Source organism: Podarcis filfolensis, assembly GCF_964270895.1.
Source record: "Podarcis filfolensis genome assembly, chromosome: Z".
In the NCBI taxonomy this organism is placed as follows: domain Eukaryota; kingdom Metazoa; phylum Chordata; class Lepidosauria; order Squamata; family Lacertidae; genus Podarcis; species Podarcis filfolensis.
The window spans coordinates 24,908,242-24,931,482 of record NC_139617.1 but is presented as its reverse complement, the minus strand read 5'-3'; the positions used below and the strand labels follow the sequence as shown (position 1 = coordinate 24,931,482).

Genomic DNA, 23,241 nt, shown 5'->3' with positions numbered 1-23,241 from the left:
GCTTTTCCAGACTCCTCACTGCATTTTACCAGTTACTTTCCTTATCTCAAGAAGTCGGATCTCCTGGGGGAGGCAGGTTTGTTGCACAAGAACTCCAAATCAGCTTTCATTGTGCAACCCGGATGTGCTGGGATGTGACTGAACCACACCTTTAAACAGCAACAACACACCCCTGTCCCCCTGATCTTCCACTGCCTCAACCTGGGTCCCCTCGTATCTGCACAGAAATCTGTTTCCCAAATAATTCCCCTCTCTTCATAATAACCACCCCTCCTTAAATAGACACTGGCTTCCTGTCTATTCCCAAATCTAGTACATGTTCCTTGACCTTGCCTTCAGAGCCCTCCATCGCCTTGCCCCCCCAACTCTTCTCCCCGCAGCCCTGCCCTTCATCTTCACTCTTCTACCCTCCCCTTTCCAAAGCTCTCCTGATACTTCAAGCAGCATAGAAGGGGTCAGCAAACTTTTTCAGCAGGGGGCCAGTCCACTGTCCCTCAGATCTTGTGGGGGGCCGGACTATATTTTTTGTGGGGGATGAATGAATTCCTGTGCCCCACAAATAACCCAGAGGTGCATTTTAAATAAAAGCACACATTCTACTCACGTAAAAACACGAGGCAGGCAGCACAAATAACCCAGAGATACATTTAAATAAAATGACAAATTCCACTCATGTAAAAACATGCTGACTCCTGGACCATCTGCGGGCCGGATTGAGAAGGCGATTAGGTCGCATCTGGCCTACGGTTCTTAGTTTGCATACCCATGAGCTACAGCAAGTCTCCCTTGCTCCCCATACAATGTATTTTCCGTTCTATAAGATGCACCCGACCATAAGACGCACCTAGTTTTTAGAGGAGGAAAACAAGAAAAAAAATATTCTGAATCAAATGTTGTACTAAACTATTTAATAAACAACCAAAGGGTTTCATCAGGATACCCTGAACCTTGAAGATACTTATATCACCCCCACCCCACCCCACCCCACCCACATCCAAGGAAGCTGCTAGGTAGGAGATCAGGACAGCCAAAAGGAAGAACTCTGCACAATGTATGGTTAAAAGACAGAACTTGCTACAAGACTGAGCGACAACTACTAGCTTGGGTGACTTCAAAAGGGGATTAGACAAGGGGCGCTGCGCAGCTCTCCCTCTCTGCACAGCGCCTCTCCAGCAAAGCGGGAGGAGAAACGGAAGGGGCTCCATTTCTCCTCCCGCTTTGCTGAAGGGGCGCTGCGCAGCTTTCCCTCTCCACAGTGCCGCTCCAGAGAAGCGAAGTCAGAACAGCAAGGATCGCTGTGCAGCGATCCCTCTTGCTGTTCTGGCTTCTGGGATAGCCACGCATTCCTCCTGCTGCCTTGAAGAGGCTTCACACAGCTATCCCACTGCTTTCACTGCACAGTGATCCCTCTTGCTGTTCTGGCTTCAGCGATAGCTGCGCAGCCTGCATTCACTCCATAAGATGCATATTTCCCCTTACTTTTTAGGAGGGAAAAAGTGCATCTTATACAGCAAAAAATACGGTACTTGGAACTGCCTCCCAGGACACCTGTGTGCTGGCGTTTCTTCACATCCAACCCACCTCAAAGCCCACTTTTCCTTTGAGGCCTTTGGCATAACCCTCTCATTCTCACATCTTGCTGTGAAGCCTAAGCATCTGTAATTGAATCCACTGCGTATTGTTTCCATGCTTACACTTGCCCCCCCCCCTTTCTCCATTTTCTCTGGATCAAACTTTTTTTTTTATCGTAAGCTGCTCAGGGCAGAGGCCTATCCTTGTGCACTCTGAAAAGCACCGCGAGAACTGAAGATGAGACACTGCATGTGTAAACATACATGTTTATATGAACACACACATACACACACTGCTATTACACAGGCTTCTGAAGTCATCATGGCTTGTTCTAACCAGTGATTGTTCCATATATATGAACTGTTATGTGAGGCCCACCTAAAAAGTAGTGTGTAACAACTTCTTTTGTTTCATTTGAGAACATGTCACAGCAGACCTTGTAAGAGGAATTCTTTATTCTCTTTCACACGCACAATGGGAAATGCCTCTTCTAAAACAACACAAGTGTGTGTTGTAAAAAAATCTGTTGCCTGATTAGACAGGCCTTTTAAAACCAACTAAGCCAACCTAACATGTGTCCCCATACATTTCACATTTTCCTGATTACAGGGAAGAAGCAATTTCTTGCAGGTTCTTGCCTTCATTGTTGCACCACTCATGCAGATAGTTCTTTATACTTATTAAACTGGCTGCTTAATTTCTGCACGGACTCAAGAGCCGTATCTTTTTCACCTAGCCAGGAATTGTCGCAATAAGAATGCCAGCCAATAGGTGGCACACCTTGCTCTCAGTCGGAAGATGCAGGTAAGCCAAATCTGTCCAGTCTGAGGGAAAGAATAACTTCCTCCTCTTCTCTGATGCTTTTGGCACCCAGAGCTAAAAGTACAGTGGTACCTCGGGCTGCATATGCTTCAGGTTACATACACTTCAGGTTACAGACTCCGCTAACCCAGAAATAGTATCTCAGGTTAAGAGCTTTGCTTCAGGATGAGAACAGAAATAGTGCTCCAGCGGTGCGGCAGCAGCAGGAGGCTCCATTACTTAAAGTGGTGCTTCAGGTTAAGAACGGACCTCCGAAATGAATTAAGTACTTAACCCGAGGTACCACTGTAAAGTTAATATTCTATTGAAAAATCAAGAGGTGGGAGGCAAGAACAAATGATGGTATGTCACAGCAGCTAGAATTTTGAGCATTTAACTTCAGTGACCTAGGTTCCAGGCAAGTTCATTTTCATGTGTGTGTGTGTTTAACTTGTAGACTGTTTTTCTACAATGTTGTATATTTTGTTATTGAGTACAGCAGCAGCAGCGGCAACAAAACTCTACAATTTAAAATGAAACAAAGTTACAATGAAAATGCAATTTAAAACTAATAATGATATTTGGTAATCCATTTCAGCTCCTGCAGCCAATCGGAAGTCACAGAAGCCCCGTCAGACATTCGGCTTCCAAAAATATTTCGCAAACCGGAACAGTCACTTTTGGGTTTGCGGCATTCGGGAGCAAAAATGTTCAAAAACTAAGCTGTTCGAAAACCATGGTACGACTGTATTTCAAGATCATTATTTCTTCAGAATGCCAGAAAAAATGTAACCACTCCCAGTTAAAACAAAACATTAGGCGAAGTCGTAAGAGACCAGCAGAAAAAACAGCAAAGAAATAAAATAAAAATTGCTAAAGGCCATGAATAAAAGATCAATTTGGCAGCCACATTGTGCAATTGTACAGAAAGCACAAATATACAGTGGTACCTCAGGTTACATATGCTTCAAGTTACATACGCTTCAGGTTACAGACTCCGCTAACCCAGAAATAGTGTTTCAGGTAATGACTTTGGTTCAGGATGAGAACAGAAATCGTGCCCTGGCGGCGCGGCGGCAGCAGGAGGCCCCAATAGCTAAAGTGGTGCTTCAGGTTAAGAACAGTTTCAGGTTAAGAACGGACATCTGGAATTAAGTACTTAACCCGAGGTACCACTGTAATTAACAATATTAAAGGTAAAGGAACCCCTGACCATTAGGTCCAGTCGTGGCTGACTCTGGGGTTGCGGCGCTCATGACTAAGCCGCTTCTGGTGAACCAGAGCAGCACACGGAAACGCTGTTTACCTTCACGCTGGAGCAGTACCTATTTATCTACTTGCACTTTGACGTGCTTTCGAACTGCTAGGTTGGCAGGAGCAGGGACTGAGCAACGGGAGCTCACCCCGTCGCGGGGATTTGAACCGCCGACCTTTTGATTGGCAAGTCCTAGGCTCTGTGGTTTAACCCACAGCGCCACCCGCGTCCCTTAATTAACAATATTGCTAGTCATTTAATTATTGCACTCTGCCTCGGTTGTTCACATCTGATTGTAGATACTGCTGCCACCCAAATCAATAAGTCTTCTTTGAGTATTTGCATGTTTTTCCATAAATGAGTAAATCTGCATTTGTTTCCAGGTGCAGAAATAAACAAGAAAAGGGATTATTTATTCTTCTGGGTGGGTGTGCACCTTTTATGCAACACAGCATATGCTTTAGAGGACAGTTCATCCTATGTGAGAAAGAAGGTTTCAAGTCTGGAAACCTGCAGATTGCAGGTACTAATTATTATTATTATTATCAGAGACAGCTTTTAAGTTGATCAGAAAGGTATTGCTCAGCAAATTGATGCCATAGTAACTCAGTACAACAATGAGCCAAACAGAATGCGCATTTACAAAGAAACTTGTCATACTCCAGAAAGCGTAAAAAACCCAGCCTTTTAAACTATTAACCGAATCATTTGTTAGATCTCTCTCGCTGAAGTTTATCCCCCTTCATAACAGCACCCACCCCCTGAAGACTCAGTGAAGGGTAAATAAGCCTGCACAAAGCTGCACAAAGTCACAATTAAGATTTATTATTTTTTTAGCACAAATCCACAGCAGACAATACCTAAGGACCAACTGCTGTGTCACAAAACAGAGACCAGCATTTCAAGCTGCCAGAAAATTTCACCAGACAGGCAGGAGGTTCAAATACGTGGAGCAGGAGACAGAGAAAGAGCAGAACGGTAGAGTTGGAAGGGATCTCAAGGATCTTCTAGTCCAACCCCCTGCAGTGCTAATGAATCCCTGACAAATGGCTACCCAACCTTTAAAAAAAACACAACAATAAAGGAGAGACCACAATCGCTTGAGGTAGTCCATTCCAGCGTCTAACAGTTCCTACTGACAGAAAGCATCTTCCTGATGCTTAGTCGGAATCTCCTTCCTTGTAACTAGTATCTGTTGGTTCAGATCCAACCTCTGGAGGAACACAAAACAAACTTGCTCCATCTTCCATGTGACAGCCTTTCAGATATTTGAAGATTGCTGTCATAGTACCTCTCAGTCTTCTCTTCTCCAGGCTAAACATATCCAACTCCATCAACTATTCCTCATAAAGCATTTTATCATCTTGGACACCTGCCAGTGCGCACATTCCAGCTTGTCAACACCCTTCTTAAACTGTGGTACCCAGAACTGGACACAATAATCTAGGTGGAGTCTGACCAAAGCAGAATAGAGTGGTACTATCAGTTCCCTTGAACTGGACGCTATACTTCTGTTGATGCAGCCTAGAATAGCATTAGCTTTCTTTGGTGTTGCATCACACTGTTGACTCATGTGGTCTATGAAGATCCTTTTCACATGCACTACAGTCAAACGAGGTACCCCCTATTTCTGATTATTCTGATCTACTCTGATTATTCCTGCCTAAGTGCAGAACCTGAACATTTGTCCCTAATGAAATTCATTTTGTTAGTTTTGGGCCAATTCTCCAGCAAATTGATGCCATAGTAACAAAGTACAGCAATGAGCAAAACAGAATGCCCATTTACAAAGAATGCGAAGGTCACATTGAATCCTCATTTTATTTTCTGATGTATTAGCTATGCCTTCCAGTCATCTACAAATTTGGTAAGCATCCCTTCGATTCCTTCATTCAAATCATTTATAAAGATGCTGAGCAACACCAAGCCCAGAACAGAACCCTGTGGTACCCCACTTGTCACTTTTTCCAGGATGGCAAGAAACCATTGTTGAGCACACTTTGGGTTCAGCTACAAATCCACCTAACAGTACCATCACTTAGTCCACATTTTACCAGCTTCTCTATGAGAATATCAAGGGGGGATTTTGTCAAAAGCCTTACTGAAATGAAGACACACTACATCCACAGCAATCCCTTGATCCACCAGTCATGTAACTCTACCAAAAAGAAGAAAAATGAAAGAAATGAGATTTGTCTGGCATGACTTGTTTTTGAGAAATCCATGCTGGATCTCAGTAATCACAGCATCCTTTTCTAAGTGCTCACATGCTGTTTAAAACAACTCAAGCTGACTAGTTAGTAATTGCCTGGGTCCTCTCCTCCCTCCCTTTTTGAATATAGTGACATTTGCCCAGCTGCAGTCCACAGGGACCTCACCTGTTCTTCAACAATTTCCAAAAATTATAGACAGAGGCTCTGAGATTACCGTATTTTTCGCTCCATAAGACACACTTTTTTCCTCCTAAAAAGTAAGGGGAAATGTCTGTGCGTCCTATGGAGCGGATGCCTACGGATGGCGGGGGGATCCTGCTGCAGCCACAAGCAGAGGATCCATGGTTCCCATTCCTTCCCTCCTCCGTGGCTCGCTTTGAAGCAGCAAAGCGGGAGAGGAGCCGCTTACATGGGAGAGGAGCCGCTTACACGTGTGCAGCAAAGCTTTTCAGCGAGCTGAGCCGGGGAGGAGGGAGAGGAGGACAGCCATCTCGCTTTGAAGGAGCAAAATGGGAGAGGAGAGGAGAGGAGCTGCTTACACGGGTGTAAGCGGCTCCTGTCCGGTTGGCTCCTTTAAAGCAACTGTACTCTCTTTCCCTCCCTCCTCCCCACTCAGCTCACTGAAAAGCTCCTTCTCCACCCACCCCACGCGTGCTCCTTGTCCCTTCAGTGTTTTTCCTTCCCTCCCCACTTAAAACGTGGTTACAAAGCACGGATCCACATGGATCCTCAGGATATTTGCATTGGGTCACCCCAAATTCACCATCAGATCACATAGAATGTCCATGGCTACAGCCTGCACCAAAAAAATCACGCACCCACTGTTGCCTGGGGCCGCAGTAGTGCAAAAACATGGTTACAAAGCACGGATCCGCATGGATCTTCAGGATTTTTACATTGGGTCACCCCAAACTCACCGTCAAATCACATGTCTTTGGCCACAGCATGAACCACAAAAATCATACATCCACTGTTTTGTTCAGAATATTTTTTTCTTGTTTTCCTCCTCTAAAAACTAGGTGCGTCTTATGGAGCAAGAAATACGGTACATCTGCAAGTTCCTTTAGTACCCTTGGATGCAGTTCATCAGGCTCTGGATACATGAATTAATTTGAAGTAGTTAGAAGTTCATAGCCATCCTCAGTGGGTATGCAAAAGAAGTTTCACAAACATACTGTAAATGGATTAACCTCTAAACATATGAAAAAGGATGTAAAATGTTTCCCCATTTTGGCCTCCATGTCCGCCATCAGGTTCCCTGCGTTGCAGAACATTAAATTATAGAACAAAAAAACTAAGAACATAAGAAGAGGCTGCTGGTTCAGACCAATGGTCCATATCTCCCAGCATCCTGTTCTTACAGTGGCCAACTAGATACCCCAAGTTAGAAACCCAAAAGCACCCAAGAACAAGAACACTCCTCTTCTGTAGTATTCAAAGGCACTGCTGTCTCTGACTGTGAAGGCAGAGCACAGCCATCATGGCCAGTATCCACTGATACCTTTCTCCTCCATAAATTTGGCTAATATGCCTTTAAAGCCATCTATGGGTCATTCCACGTCATTTCAATGCAGTCATGCCACCCGCCGTCTCGGATTTTGATGAAACTTGGTGTACACCCTTCGCTTATGGTTGAAGGAAACCCCCTTAGATTTCCCCCCTCTATCTCAAATGGTTTTAATTTTATAGCACTTCAAAATTTCTTGAAATCTGTGTTTCTGTCCCTCTTGAGATCCTCGGCCTTGTGTGCATTTTATATTTTTTCTCCATAACCAATGATCAGATCTCTTTGAAATTTTACACAGAGCTCAGTAACATGATGAGGATTTCAGGAAAAAATACACCAGCACTCAAAAGATTTTATAAATGCCTTAAAAATGTATAAATGTCGGGTTTTTTGGTGAAAAATGAGGTTTAGAAAACCTAAATTTTCAGCATGAGGGCACGATGGAATCAAAAGTTTTTGGTGGTGAAAATTATTGCAAAGACATGCTCTTTCTCAACAAAGAATAAAATTTATGGGTCTCTTATGTCTTCTAACAAAATTTTACGTTTTTTGGACATCTTGAGGGGGGTGGGAATAGCTACTGGGTACAACTACAATCTTACAATCCATAGCTGTAATAGAAAAAATTAATGAAACAAAGTTGTTCATCTTAAAATCTAAAATAATATTGGTTATTACAGGGTTGTTGTTTTTTCAAAAGTGCAGGCTTGTTTTTCAGTTTGGGGGTATTTAAAACTATGAAAATTGGCTATATCGTGAAATCAATCTAAAAAAAAAAAGTCAGAAACTTTAAACGCTGACATGTAAGGAAATAAGACCTAGCAAGAAAAAGATTAAAAGAATGTAAAATTATGCATTATATTCAATTATGAGTACATCAAATTAGGCTTAAATTATTTAAAAAATAATTATTCATTTCAGAAATACAAAATATGAGACATTTTAAAATGTTTTCTGAGACTGCAGTTCAGAGAAGTCTTTCGTATATGCTAGATGTGTATGCTACTATGAGGTGAGGGGAGAGACACGGCCTTCTTCCATCTGCCTTAACCCGCCACCCCCCCCAGCCCTGGGAGTCCTTATAAGGAAGCTGTGCCTTGATCAAAACCACTGCAAGACTAGATGAGTTCATTGATGATCTAACAGATAAAATAGAACGTTTGATTCCTCATTCTTTCATAGCAAAGTCACAGTCTTCCTTCCTTAAAAATTTAAAAGAAAACCTTCCTTCACACACTGCCGTTATTCTACTAGATTTCAGTGAAAACTTTTCATTCATCACCCAAGAGGAGGTACAAGGGTACCACTGGACTTCTGATTCTAGTACTTAGTATCCTGTGGCAGTGCCGATTTTTTTTTTTTTTTAGATTGATTTCACAATACAGTGGTATCTCGGGTTACAGACGCTTCAGGTTACATACTCTGCTAACCCAGAAATATTACCTCGGGTTAAGAGCTTTGCTTCAGGATAAGAACAGAAATCGTGCTCCAGCAGCACGGCAGCAATGGGAGGCCCCATTATCTAAAGTGGTGCTTCAGGTTAAGAACAGTTTCAGGTTAAGAACGAACCTCTGGAACGAATTAAGTTCTTAACCCGAGGTACCACTGTGTAGCCAATTTTCATAGCTTTAAATACCCCAAACTGAAAAACAAGTCTGCACTTTTGAAAAAACAACAACCCTGTAATAACCAATATTATTTTAGATTTTAAGATGAACAACTTTGTTTCATTAATTTTTTCTATTACAGCTATGGATTGTAAGATTGTAGTTGTACCCAGTAGCTATTTCCCCCCCAACATGTCCAAAAAACGTAAAATTTTGTTAGAAGACATAAGAGACCCATAAATTTTATTCTTTGTTGAGAAAGAGCATGTCTTTGCAATAATTTTCACCATCAAAAACTTTTGTTTCCATCGTGCCCTCACGCTGAAAATTTAGGTTTCCTAAACCTCATTTTTCCACCAAAATAACTACATCTATACATTTTTTAAGGCATTTATAAAATCTTTTGAGTGCTGGTGTATTTTTCCCTGAAATCCACATCATGTTATTAAGCTCTGTGTAAAATTTCAAAGAGATCTGATCATTGGTTATGGAGAAAAAATATAAAATGCACACAAGGCCGAGGATCTTAAGAGGGACAGAAACAAAGATTTCACGAAACTTTGAAGGACTATAAAATTAAAACCACTTGAGATAGAGGGGGGGGGAATCTAAGGGGGTTTCTTTCAACCATAAGGGAAGGGTGTACACCAAGTTTCATCAAAATCCGAGATGGTGGGTGGCAAAACCCTTGTTTTTTGTGTTGATTTGATGTGGAATGACCCCTATCTTGGTGGCCATCCCTGCCTCCTGTGTAAGCGAGTTATGTATCGTATTTTAGACGCACATTTTTCCCTCCAAAAATTAAGGGGAAATGTGTGTGCGTCCTATGGAGCGAATGCAGGCTCCTTGGCTTCAGTGATAGCAACGCGAAGCCTCCGAAGTGAAGTGGGAGTGGTCCCGCCGCGCTCTGGAGGCTTCGCGTTGCTTTTGCTGAAACCTGGAGAGCGAGAGGGGTCGGTGTGCACCAACCCCTCTCGTTCTCCAGGCTTCAAAGATAGCCGCCTGAAGCCTCCGGAGCGTGGCAGGAGCTCCCGCTGCGCTCCGGAGGCTTCGGGTTCCTTTCGCTGAAGGGTAGGTGCCCCTTCAGCTAAGGTGCAGCGCCCCTTCAGCGAAGCGGGAGGAGAAATGGAAGGGGCTCCGTTTCTCCTGCCGCTTCGCTGAGGGGGCGCTGCGCAGAGAGGGGGAGATTTTTTTTTTCTTGTTCTCCCCCTCTAAAACAAGGTGCATCCTATGGTCGGGTGCGTCCTATAGAGCGAAAAATACAGTAGTTAAAATATGCACACCGTGAATAGGTACTTTATTTGATCTGAGAGTAGCTCATTTGGTAGAACATGAGACTCTTAATCTGGGGGTCATAGGTTTGATCCCCACATTGGGCAAAATATTCTTGCATTGAAGTGAGTTGGATTAGATGATGCTTGTTGCCCATTCCAACTCTACAATTCTGTGATTCTGAATCTTTTCTTCCTCCCAAAATTAAGCCCCATCTTCAAGTAGCCGAATAACCATCCTCTTCCATGTTCAGAACTCATCAGGTAAGAAGGCTAATTTTTGTATTTTGCCAAGACACATGAAATTTTAGATGGTCCTGATTAATCAAGATAACCCTGACCTTTCAGGGGATTTTGAGAACTTATTAATTTCCCTGAAGGCTTCCTACGCTTTATAAAAAACAAGAGAAGCTGTTATTACAACAGCATCTGCAGCTAGAATAACATGTTGATGCCATTTACCCACATGAGGCGGCACAGTTAAGCCTGCAAACCTTGAGAGGATTAAAAATAAGGGGAGAGGGAGCACTCAACCTGCGAAAAAGAACATTTTGTACAAAATTAATTATCAGACAAAGCAGGCAAGCAAAACCATCTTCTTACATCTCCACTCTCTCAGTGCTTGAACAATCTTCCTCTTTCACCAAACCCAAGCTAAAAAGGTGTGACCTATTGCCTACCTGGCTAGCTCTGGAAATGCCCTGGCTCACAGCCTATGCAAACCATTGTGTCTCTAAGCAAAAATAAAGAGGTAGCTTCACCTGCACAAACCTGAGAAAGACACGGGGGGAGTGGGGAAGATGTTTGCTGCTGCTTTCTCCAGCAAAAAAGGGGTTTTTTCAGCTTTTACCTGTCTGCAGAAAGGCAACCAGCATTTTGGGGATTTAGCCTCCCTCCCTTTAGATTCACTTCTCCAGGTTAAACCTAAGAAAAACTTGACTGCTGGCTCAGGCCCATATTGTCCTGTTCTTCCACAGTGGCCAAGTAGATGCCTCTGAAAAGCCCACAGCTTGCTCTTTAACCTTTCCTCATCTTGATCACCTTCTTTTAAGACAGTAGTACCTTGGGTTAAGAACTTAATTTATTCCGAAGGTCCGTTCTTAACCTGAAGCACCACTTTAGCTAATTGGGCCTCCCGCTGCTGCTGCGCCGCCAGAGCACAATTTCTGTTCTTATCCTGAAGCAAAGTTCTTAACCCAAGGTACTATTTCTGGGTTAGCGGAGTCTGTAACCTGAAGCGTCTGTAACCTGAGGTACCACTGTATTGCCTATGTATTTTGCTTTAAATTTCAGATTTTGGAAATGTAAGATACTATAAAACAAAAAGGAAAGCTAGGAATCTGGAGATTATGGTTCTTCTAGTGGGAGGTGACAACTGCTACCTTGTGTCTTGCCCTGCACAACCCCATGGGCACCCACAAGTTATACATGTAAAACATGTACTCTACTTCTGAGCTACAGCTCAGACAACCTGATTTAACATGGATTGGTGGTCAGGTTCTGGAGCAAACTGACAGGAAGACAGGTGTGGCACGAGGAGTCTTTTTAGGACTTTCAGTCATGAAAGAGTTTCTCAGAATGAGGACCCAGGCCTAGAAAAAGTAATATAAGGCAACTGAAGAACCAACAGCAAGCCCCCTGGTCTGGCTAGGTTAGGCTGACAAAAACTATACCTCCATCTCTAGTTATTACCCGGGGGCAGGGAGTGGCTGCAGTGCAGTAGAGATCAAGCTGGATGTTCTCTCTCCCTGAGAGCTGCCCCCGTGACACAGGGGTTTGGGTGCTACTGCCGTGGTTTGAGGCCCTTGATGCCTCATCTAAGACCTGCACCATATAAATATGGATACCTGGGTCCTGATTTTTGTCAGGTTACAGGTGGTGCATTTTAAGAACATTGGCAATCCAGAGTACAGTGGTACCTCGGGTTACCTTCAGGTTACATACACTTCAGGTTACTGACTCCGCTAACCCAGAAATAGTACCTCAGGTTAAGAACTTTGCTTCAGGATGAGAACAGAAATTGTGCTCTGGCGGCGCAGCAGCAGCGGGAGGCCCAATTAGCTAAAGTGGTGCTTCAGGTTAAGAACAGTTTCAGGTTAAGAACGGACCTTCAGAATAAATTAAGTTCTTAACCCGAGGTACCACTCTATTCTCTTTTTTGCATGTGTGAGAAACTAAAATACTCCCCCTTTCAGTGCTTAATTCCTTCACCCCGACAGAATAACTCCTTTGGTGCCTGTGTTGCCGGTTCAGTCTGCAGCAACATCAGAAAGGGCTGGAAAGTCTGTAGAGCTGCTGCCAGTCAGTGTGGACAATACTGAGCTAGATGGACCAGTGATGTATAAAGGCAGCCTCCCATGTTCCTGTGATTGTTTCCCATCTGCTCTGGACTCCAGCTACTGGCCTGTTTGGAACATACCATTTGCTACCCATCTTAAAAAAGTAGAGACATCACCTTGCCAACAAAAGTCCGTATAGTAAAAGCTATGGTTTTCCCAGTAGTGATGTATGGAAGTGAAAGCTGGACCATAGGCTGATTGCTGAAGAATTGATGCTTTTGAATTATGGTGCTGGAGGAGACTATCCATTCTTAAGGAAATCAGCCCTGAGTGCTCACTGGAAGGACAGATCGTGAAGCTGAGGCTCCAATACTTTGGCCACCTCATGAGAAGAGAAGACTCCCTGGAAAAGACCCTGATGTTGGGAAAGATGGAGGGCACAAGGAGAAGGGGACGGCAGAGGACGAGATGGTTGGATAGTGTTCTCGAAGCTACCAGCATGAGTTTGACCAAACTGCGGGAGGCAGTGGAAGACAGAAGTGCCTGGCGTGCTCTAGTCCATGGCGTCACGAAGAGTCGGACACAACTAAACGACTAAACAACAATAACAAACCAAGCAGAGTCTATCAGCTTAAGTCTTATGCACGTATCCCAAAAAATATTTTCCATCTTGTGCCATTTAGCTTAATTCTCAGAATTATTAGCTTAATTCTCAGAATTATTAGCTTAATAATTCTCAGAATTATTAGCTTAATAATTCTCAGAATTATTAGCTTAATTCTCAGAATTATTAGCTTAATTCTCAGAATTATTAGCTTAATTCTCAGAATTATTGCTAAGTGCCCAAATTAGTTGTGCGGCAATGTGCATTTATGGAAGCAGGCTTATACCATAATCAGGCCACTGATCTTAGTCCACGATTGTCAGCTGGCCTCCAATATTTTACCGAGGGGTGCTTCCAAGTCATGCTAGCTGAGATCTTCTAACTGGAAACGCTTGGAACTGAACCTGGAACCATCTGCATGCATGAAAAGCCTGTGCTTTACTACTGCTCCATGGGGTTCTATTAATCTCTGATCGCCTTTCAATTAAAACCATTAAATATAGATATATCAGCCTGGGAAAACTTTTGTAAAGCAAAGGAAATGACAACATTTAAGAGGAGTTTATGGAACACCTGGGGATCGGACAAACAACAGTTTGGTGGTATATGTGCATGCATGCAATACCTTGCATGTAAACCTAAGGAAAGAGTGAGGGCCGTTTGGAGAAATGAGAAACCAAGCAAACAAATGCCAAACTGTTTAAGTCCTCTTTGTCCAGCTGGTCTCCTGTAAACAGCTTACATTGCATTGCTGATGGATCAAACTCCTCCACCGCCACATTAATGATGCAATGATTAAGTGACCTGATGCAAAAGCCACAAAACAATGATATTTATCTACAAAAAGATATTGGCCTTCCATCATCCTTGACACCAGCCAAACTGCCTGAAGAGGAGGGGAGCTGGAATCCAACATCTGGAGAGCAGCACATTGGATAACCATGATCTGTCACAAGAGGTGGAGAACCTTTGGCCCTCCAGATGGTGCTGAACTGCATCTTGCGTCAGTTCCAATCAGCATGGCCAGTACTCAAGGCCAATTGGAATTCTAGTTAAACAGCATCTGGAAGGCCAAATGCTCCATAACCCTGATCTACCAGCAAGGATTATCAGCAGAGAGAGGTATGTGCTGTGTGTGCCAAGTACTGCAACAGGGATAGGGAAGCGGTGGCCCTCCACAAGTTGCGGACTACAACATCCATCTTCCCCAGTCCCATTTGAGGGTTGGTGGGATTCATCTGGATTGCCTCATCCCTCTCTTATTTTGTTCATTTAACAATATATATATATATATACCTCTTGATAGTTAAAAAGCAGTTTACAAAAATATAAAACATTACAATTTTTGATGAAGTTAAAAAACAAATATTTAAATGATAATCCAGAAAATGATTAAAATCAGCAGCAGCTAAAAAGAAATAAAACACATGTAACTTCAATTTATCTGGATACACATACCCTTCAACATTTCTCCGATGAAAATAGAGATGTCCTATTCCATAATGCTAATTTTACTACTTATACCCCCCACATCTTACTGGGTTGCCCCAGCCACTCTGGGCAGCTTTGAACATATATAAAAATATACCGTATTTTGCGCCCCATAGGACGCACCGGCCCATAAGGCGCACCTAGTTTTTTGGGGGGGGAAATAAAGAAAAAAAATTATTTCCCCCCCCCCAGGCGTGGGGGGCTTCTCCCGACCCCAGCCCCCAGAACAGGCTGCTCTGCGCAAGCCGTGGGAGCCCTCCCGCAGCTTGCACGGAGCTACCTGAAGCCCCGGCGCGACTGCTGAGAGCGCCGGGGATTCGGGATAAGAGGCGGCTCTGCGCAAGCCGGGGGAGGGCTCCCGCGGCTTGCGCAGAGTTTCCTGAAGCCTGGAGAGCGAGAGGGGTCGGTGCGCACCAACCCCTCTTGCTCTCCAGGCTTCAGCGAAAGCCTGCATTCGCCCCATAGGACGCACACACATGTCCCCTTCCTTTTTGGAGGGGGAAAAGTGCATCCTATAGGGCGAAAAATACGGTAATAAAACATAAAACACTATTTTTAAAAAAAACCTTTCCCTATACTGGATTGCTTTCAGATGGCTCAGGGACTGGATAACTCCATACCCTCCAACATTTCTCCGGTGAAAATGGGGACATCCTAAGAAAAACCGGACATTCCGGGATCAAATCAGAAACTGGGACAGCTTCTCTAAATCAGGGACGTCCCTGGAAAATAGGGACACTTGGAGGGTCTGGGCTAGACTCAACCAAACAAAAATGTTTTAAGCAGGTGCAGGGAAAAGTACAGTAATGGCTCCTGCCTGGTGTCAACAGGCCCAGAGTTTCAGAGTTTATGTTCTGCCATACTAAAATACCAATTTATTATAAATGTGGTATAAATATTATGTAGCAGCTTTAACAGTGCCAGTTCTGCTGATTAAAGCAGTCGGTGAGGCAAATATGGTGTAAGCTGATCCTGCAAGTTAAGTAAACTGGTCCCTAGCTGTTAATAGCTTTATATATTGAAAAATAAAGCATGTTCAGGTAAAGGATGAAGAAATGAACCAAAATGCATGTTTAGCCTGGCACCCTCCAATGTATAAAGTCACCGGTAAGAACTTTATTAAGAATGTGAAATTATGCTCTAGGTCTAAGCTATGGAAGTGAGAAACACAGTACAACAGAATAACGGAGACTGGCAAGAGCTTACAGGTACTTGCAGATATATAAAATGAGGTATATGGTCAAAAGTGTGGTATTCCACAAATATTTGCTGAAGGTCTTACTCCGTGATCCTCTCCAAGCACTTCACTAAAAACTCACTCAACTGTGCGATCAAGGGGATTTAGTGCGCCAGCATTTATACTCTCCATTCAACAGCCGAAATGGGGTCTGACACATTAGTTTGTATCTGAAGAAGTAAAAAGCTACGGTATTCTCCTCCCCACTTCCTCTCACAAAAGAGACCCTGAAGGGCTCTTCTCTGTGTACACACATTAACTAACTCTGCTCACTTCAAAAGAAAGGCAGTTTGCTCAGACCAAGAAGACATGGAGCCAAAACCCACCCATTTCTGTATAGAACTGCAATAAGATTTTCCTCCATGGATGAAAAAGATGAAAGAGTTTCCTGGAAAGCACCAGTTTTTCTCTGCCTCACAGAGATCACGTGTATTTAGCCAGCCCTTGTGGCATTTATAACCTATAATATCCTTTGTAATTAGCCAGTTCAGTTATTGGTCAAAGAGTTCTTACAAGTTATTAAAGTGATTATACACATCCCACGTGGTTGTGGCTCTATCAGATGTGCATCTTGCTGGAAGTCATATGGCAAAGATCATGTCAAACCAGGAGGGGTCCGGGTCCAGCATAATACAAGGGCTTAGAAGCAGCTTGAGACGAGGCATGATTATTGCAATGGCAGGTGAGAAAAAGTAGTGATGATTAGCTATCTTCACACCTTGCTTTCCTAGAGGCTTCTGAGGAAGTATAGGACCATGTGTGCAGCCTGGGAGTCATTTTGGACTCACAGCTGTCCATGGAAGTGCAGGTCAGTTCTGTGTCCAGGGCAGCTGTCTACCAGCTCCATCTGGTATGCCTACCTGCCTGCAGACCCTGTCTCACCTTGCTTGGACTACTGCAATGCATTCTATGTGGGGCCACGTTTGAAGGTGACCCGGAAACTACAACTAATCCAGAATGTGACAGCTACACTGGTGACTGGGAGCAGCCGCTGGGACCATATAACACCGGTCCTGAAAGGCTCCCTGTATGTTTTCAAGCACAATTCAATGTCTTTGTGCTGACCTTTAAAGCCCTAAACAGATTCAGCCCTGTATACCTGAAGGAGCATCTCCACCCCCATCGTTCAGTCAGGACACTGAGGGTCTTCTGGTGGTTCCCTCACTGTAAGAAGTGAAGCTACAGGGAACCAGGCAGAGGGCCTTCTCAGTAGTGGCTCCCACCCTGTAGAATGCCCTCCCATCAGATGTAAAAGAGATAAACAACTACATGACTTTTAAAAGACATCTGAAAGCAGCCCTGTCAGATGGGCAGGGTACAAATAAAATAATTATAATAATTATAATTATTGAGAAGTCTGAATTGAATGTTGGAATGTACAGTACATGGCTTTCCACACTGATGGAAATAACACATACACAAGGCTGAGAAAATCTACTCTTTCCCTTTCACATAGACATGATTAAGTAACTCAGTCCTGTGAATTTCCAAGGTGCTGAGAGTCCCTAAGGAAAATGGGTGAAATAAATTTTTGCTCCTTTTACTGATGGGGGGGGTAGATATCAAATTTCAGAAAGAACTCTGAAGTACTGTATGCAATCCTTGAGTTAACTTGTGATTTAAGCCTCTAAATCTGGGTTAACGATTGTTGCTAGTCACCTATGATACATCTCTGAACATCTCTATTATCTGAATGGCAGCAGCATATTTAGCATGCCTGATTTAGCATGAGGAAGACATAAGGCAATCCTCATAGAGAAGGCCAACAGCAACCACTCTACAACAACTCAATAGTCCTTGGAGACTTTCGACTCAAGGGGGTCCTGGGAACACCAGTGGATCCCAGAACTGCATGATCAAATCTCTAAGCACAGTGCCAAAGCTTGCTGGAAAGCCCTTTTAAAAGTTCAGCTGTCCCAAATCATCTGTAAATAAAGAGCTATTAAAGTTACCAAGGAGGTAACATTTTTTATTAAAGTTACCAAGGAGGACATTTTTTAAAAATTCTGCAGTGGGAAGGAGTGCCTGGAAGCAACCCTAAAGGCAAACCTGTCACTTCTTAGTTTATTTCTTTTTATTCATTTATTACATTTATATACCAGCTTTATCTTCCAAGGATCTCAAAGTGGTGTACATGATTCTCCTCATTCCTCACAACAACCCTGTGAGGTACGTTAGCCTAAGAGATGGTGATTGGGCCAAGGTCACCCAGTAAGCTTCAAGGCTGAGTGGGGATTTGAACCCTAGTCCGGCAGCAGCTGATATATCCATGCAAGTGTTGGGGATCCATTTGAGTTCCATGAGTCTACCAGAGAAGACAGCACGAAACAGTCCTCTAAATAGGGACACTGGAAGATGGGCTCTTCAAAAAAACCATCATACGAACATCTATGCAAAAATAACACATAAAGGAAAAGACTTGGCATGTTCCAGTCATGACCGACTCTGGGGTTGCGGTGCTCATCTCACTTTACTGGCCAAGGGAGCCGGCGTACAGCTTCTGGGTCATGTGGCCAGCATGACTAAGCCGCTTCTGGCGAACCAGAGCAGCGCACGGAAACGCCGTTTACCTTCCTGCCAGAGCGCTACCAATTTATCTACTTGCACTTTGATGTGCTTTCGAACTGCTAGGTTGGCAGGAGCAGGGACCGAGCAACGGGAGCTCGCCCCATCGTGGGGATTCGAACCACCAACCTTCTGATCGGCAAGACCTAGGCTCTGTGGCTTAACCCACAGTGCCACCCACGTCCCAGCATGTTAACTACTAGCCATTAAAACCAAAAAGAGATCCCACTGAACCTTGCAGAGGTTTCAGCTTTTGACATGCCACACTGGGGGGGTGGGGACCCAAGAATCAACATCTGTCAGTGTGCATAGGCTGATCCCCACACATGGAGAAACTTCAAGACAAAAGCAGCTGTCAGATAAAGGGCCACATGGCCCAAAAAGGGATATGGGTGGCGCTGTGGTCTAAACCACTAAGCCTCTTGGGCTTGCTGATCAGAAGGTCGGCACTTCAAATCCCCGCAATGGGGTGAGTTCCCATTGCTCTGCCCCAGCTTCTGCCAACCTAGCAGTTCGAAGGCATACGAGTATAAGTAGATAAATACGTACCACTGCGACGGGAAGGTAAAAGGCGTTTCTGTGCACTCTGGCTTCCGTTATGGTGTTCCATTGTGCCAAAAGCAGTTTAGTCATGCTGGCCACATGATCCAGAAATTTGTCTGTGGACAAACACCGGCTCCCTCGACCTGGAGCGAAATGAGCGCTGCACCCCATAGTCGCCTTTGACTGGACTTAACTGTCCAGGGGTCCTTTACCTAATACCTTTACATGCCCAAATAAATGTCATGTTTTCAGAACATGTCCCAGGAACTTTGGGGAACTGTAACCTCAAAGTGTACTGATCACACAAATTGAGAATGGTGTCTACACCAACAAGGCAAACATGCACAACATTACAACCTAAAGGTTTTCATGATTACATGAACATGTCCCCATTAAATTGTGCGGGAGCCATTCCCAGATAATTATACATAGGACTTAGCTACATTTCGTTTGTTCCCGATGTTCTTTGACACAGCCACATCCCTAGGAAAGGTCTAGGCATTTTCCACTTGCCAGGTCTTCTCTCCACTCCAAGATTTCTCTGTATTCCTTCAAATCCTATTCATTTGTATTTTTATTCTGCCACAATTTTTTGGCAAAGTGTTTAAGGAAATCACTGGCTTAAAGCTGACCAAAAGTCCAGAGGTAGCAGGGGTGGAAGGTTTGCAGGCTATGAAGAACTGGCTCACAAATTTATTGACAGCTGCACTAATTATTGTAGCTAGGAGTGGGCAAGCAGAATATAAAATGGAAGGATGGTATAAAGAGGTGTGGGATATAGCTATTAATGATAAATTAACATGTGCCATTAAGGTAAGACGGGGAATATACAGGAAAAATGATTTGGAGGGTGTTTGTAGAATTTGTACAGTGGTACCTCAGGTTAAGTACTTAATTCGTTCCGGAGGTCCGTACTTAACCTGAAACTGTTCTTAACCTGAAGCACCACTTTAGCTAATGGGGCCTCCTGCTGCCACCGCGCCGTCAGAGCACAATTTCTGTTCTCATCCTGAAGCAAAGTTCTTAACCTGAAACACTATTTCTGGGTTAGTGGATTCTGTAACCTGAAGTGTATGTAACCTGAGGTACCACTGTACTGTTAAAATGGAAAGGGGTCAAACTATCACAAGAGGTGTTGAAATTTTGGGAGGTGGGATAGTTCCAATGGAATGATCTCAGTGGTGGGGTGCACATGTTCATTCTTCTTTATTTATGATTATTACTTTGTTTAAATAAAATGAAAAACAAAACAAAAACACACACCATAATGACAAACAGAAACAATAGCCACCCAAACATAGTTTAAAAGACGATAGATTGTTTAATTAGCCAAAATTTAATTGCTTAAAACAAAATATGAAATGAAATGTTAGTATAACAAAACTGAGCGGGGGGAAGTCATTATTCCTAAATGATGTTTCACAGAAGGTCACAAAAACTGACCTTTAAGCCTTGGGTGATAGCTACACTTCACTTGTGGCATCTTTCCTCCCAGCTCTCACCCAGGTCTCTTTTCTCAATCACTTCCTGTCTCTTATCAGCAGAAGAAAAAAGATTGCCAGTCCTCCTTAAAGCCCACATACCCTCACAGTTTTGATATTGCTCATCCTGTGTCCAAATACCCTTCCAACACTGCTGCTGTGAAGAGGAAATTGGAAGCACCCAGTTCCATGTCTAAGTTTGTCCTTGCTGGATGTGGTGACACACTGTGCATAAAGGTAAAGGGTAAAGGGACCCCTGACCATTAGGTCCAGTCGTGACCGACTGGGGTGTAACACATGGCCACCCTAGTGTAACACATGGCCACCCTAGTGACAACACAGGACAGGGCTTTATTTTTGGTGGCACCAAAACAGTAAAGGTAAAGGTAAAGGACCATTAGGTCCAGTCAAGATCAACTCTGGGGTTGCGGTGCTCATCTCGCTTTATTGGCCGAGGGAGCCGGCGTACAGCTTCTGGGTCATGTGGCCAGCATGACTAAGTCGCTTCTGGTGAACCAGAGCAGTGCACGGAAACACCGTTTACCTTCCCGCTGGAGCGGTACCTATTTATCTACTTGCAGTCTGAGGTGCTTTCGAACTGCTAGGTTGGCAGGAGCAGGGACCGGGCAATGGGAACTCACCCTGTCACGGGGATTAGAACCGCCAGCCTTTTGATCGGCAAGTCCTAGGCTCTGTGGTTTAACCCACAGCACCACCTGTGTCCCTTGTGCATAGCTGCTTCCAATTGCCTCTTTACAGCCATCGCAGGGGAGGAGAGGGAAGTGCATGTTCAAATGCGAGGCTCAATAAGGCTCATCCATGTTGTACTAAGCTATGGTTTAGCATTATGTCTGAAGCAGATCAAAATGAATTAGTTTTATTCTGTGACACAACATAGGACCAAGGGGGGGTGGGTTGGAGAAAGCAGCAAGCTGAAATTTATCTCAACACCTGCAGTGTTTCCTAGCTAAGGTTTGCTTGTTATCCAGGTCAAAAGGCAGATGAATGGCCAGACAGCATGTTAAAAGGGATTTCCCACCTGCCCAGACAAGAACACATCAGGAAACTGGCAGGTTGAAAGGAGTCCTGACAAGCAGAGAAAGAGCTACCGAAAACAGTAAAAATACACAGTTGCAAATGCGCTCACAGTTCAGGCTTAGCAAGAAGTATACAGGCAAAAATTGTTGACAGGCTCCAGTTCAGTAGCATAGCAAAATTCACAGGAGACAAATTAAACGTAAGTCACACCATATTTATCATCATACTTCTTTATCGTGGAGGACAGAGTGTTTCCCCTCTGACCAACTCATTCAAGATTACACAAAAACAAGTTTGACATCATTCTCCATTTCAGGGGGGTTGGGGGGGACCAGTAAGCGATTCATGCTATGAAACTGCAGTATTAAGGGATGCCAGGTGTCCCAGATTTCCTTGTCCTGCACCTGCACCAAATGTTTCATGGAAGATGTTTTTCACAGCAGACATTTCAGGGGTGTATGTAGTTCTCTCTAACGGAGGCCTGCTCTCAAAGGAACATCGCTTTCCACTATGGAACAAGAATCTGTTCCCCTCTCTTGGAAAAGGTTCTTGGCAGAGAGACAGGGTGGAATCACACAGGGCATCTTGTTGCACACTTTGCCCTTTATCAGTTCTAAAGAAGCAAACATTTTCATTCTTGCTTGTGCACCCCTAAAATGGTTGCAGGACTTTACATGGAAGTAGGAATGGAGGAGAATTTTACTTGGTCCTCATTTCTATAAATTAATTCAACTCTCACCTTCTTCACTAATATGCAAACTGAAACATAAATAATTATCCTTCAGATTTCTCACTTCTTGTTGTTCTGCATGTTTACCAAAATGCATTAAAATTTGAATTTTAGAATTTAAAATGTTTCACAATGCATGCATGCGCCAAGTTGTAGTTTGTGATAAGAAACACATTTTAATAGTTATTAAATATCAAAAGATATTTAAATATGTTGTTGAATGCATTTTTGTCAAAAACTGCAGATTAATGCAGAACTGGGATGGAATAGAGTTATGCACACATGGGAAGCTAACACGAAATGGAAATAATGCAGGGGGAAAATGTTTTGCAAAGAGCAGCTTCTACTCCACCTGTGCCATTCAAAACCTTCAAACAAGACTTTCATGGTTTATGGGTGGGGGGGACCTCAAGCTCATATTGTTGGTAGAAGTTCTTGTGACCACTGTTGTTTTTTTTAAGAAGGCTAAATTATGCAGGAAAGGTTCCTTTACATCTTGAAACGTCAACCCTTTGAAGTCTGTACAATGCCTGATCTGTTCAGACTTGCAAAAAAGAAAAAAAGAAAATTGCCTCTGCAACACTAGTAGCCACAATTCTGCCTCACGATCTTTCATCTCAACACATGCAACAATGTGATGGGTCAGAGGAACTTAAAGGCATCCAATTATAGGAGACAAGCCTTGCTTTCGGAAAGCAACACAGTTCAATAGGGTCACTGTGAGGTTTGTCTGATGAGACAAGGGAGGAGGGGGTGTAGTTCCGAACACCTGTAAAATAGGTTTTTTTAAAACACACACACACACGCAGACTCCTTTGTATTATTCAGCCCAAGCAAGTTACTGAATTACAGTGGTACCTTGGGTTAAGTACTTAATTCGTTCTGGAGGTCCGTTCTTAACCTGAAACTGTTCTTAACCTGAAGTACCACTTTAGCTAATGGGGCCTCCTGCTGCTGTCGCGCCGCCGGAGCACGATTTCTGTTCTCATCCTGAAGCAAAGTTCTTAACCTGAAGCACTATTTCTGGGTTAGCGGAGTCTGTAACCT

General features: G+C 43.6%; 1 protein-coding gene and 1 long non-coding RNA gene across 3 annotated transcripts in view; both read right to left on the bottom strand.

Moving 5' to 3' along the window:
- COL4A5 (collagen type IV alpha 5 chain) overlaps positions 1–23,241 on the bottom strand; it is a 136,537-nt gene that overhangs the window by 87,319 nt on the left and 25,977 nt on the right. The gene's annotated exons all lie outside the window — the stretch shown is intronic.
- LOC310753970 lies at positions 7,500–9,485 on the bottom strand. The gene is made up of 2 exons (XR_014543528.1): positions 9,181–9,485; positions 7,500–7,626 (listed from the first exon to the last, which is right to left on the bottom strand). It is a non-coding gene; the product is annotated as an uncharacterized lncRNA (long non-coding RNA).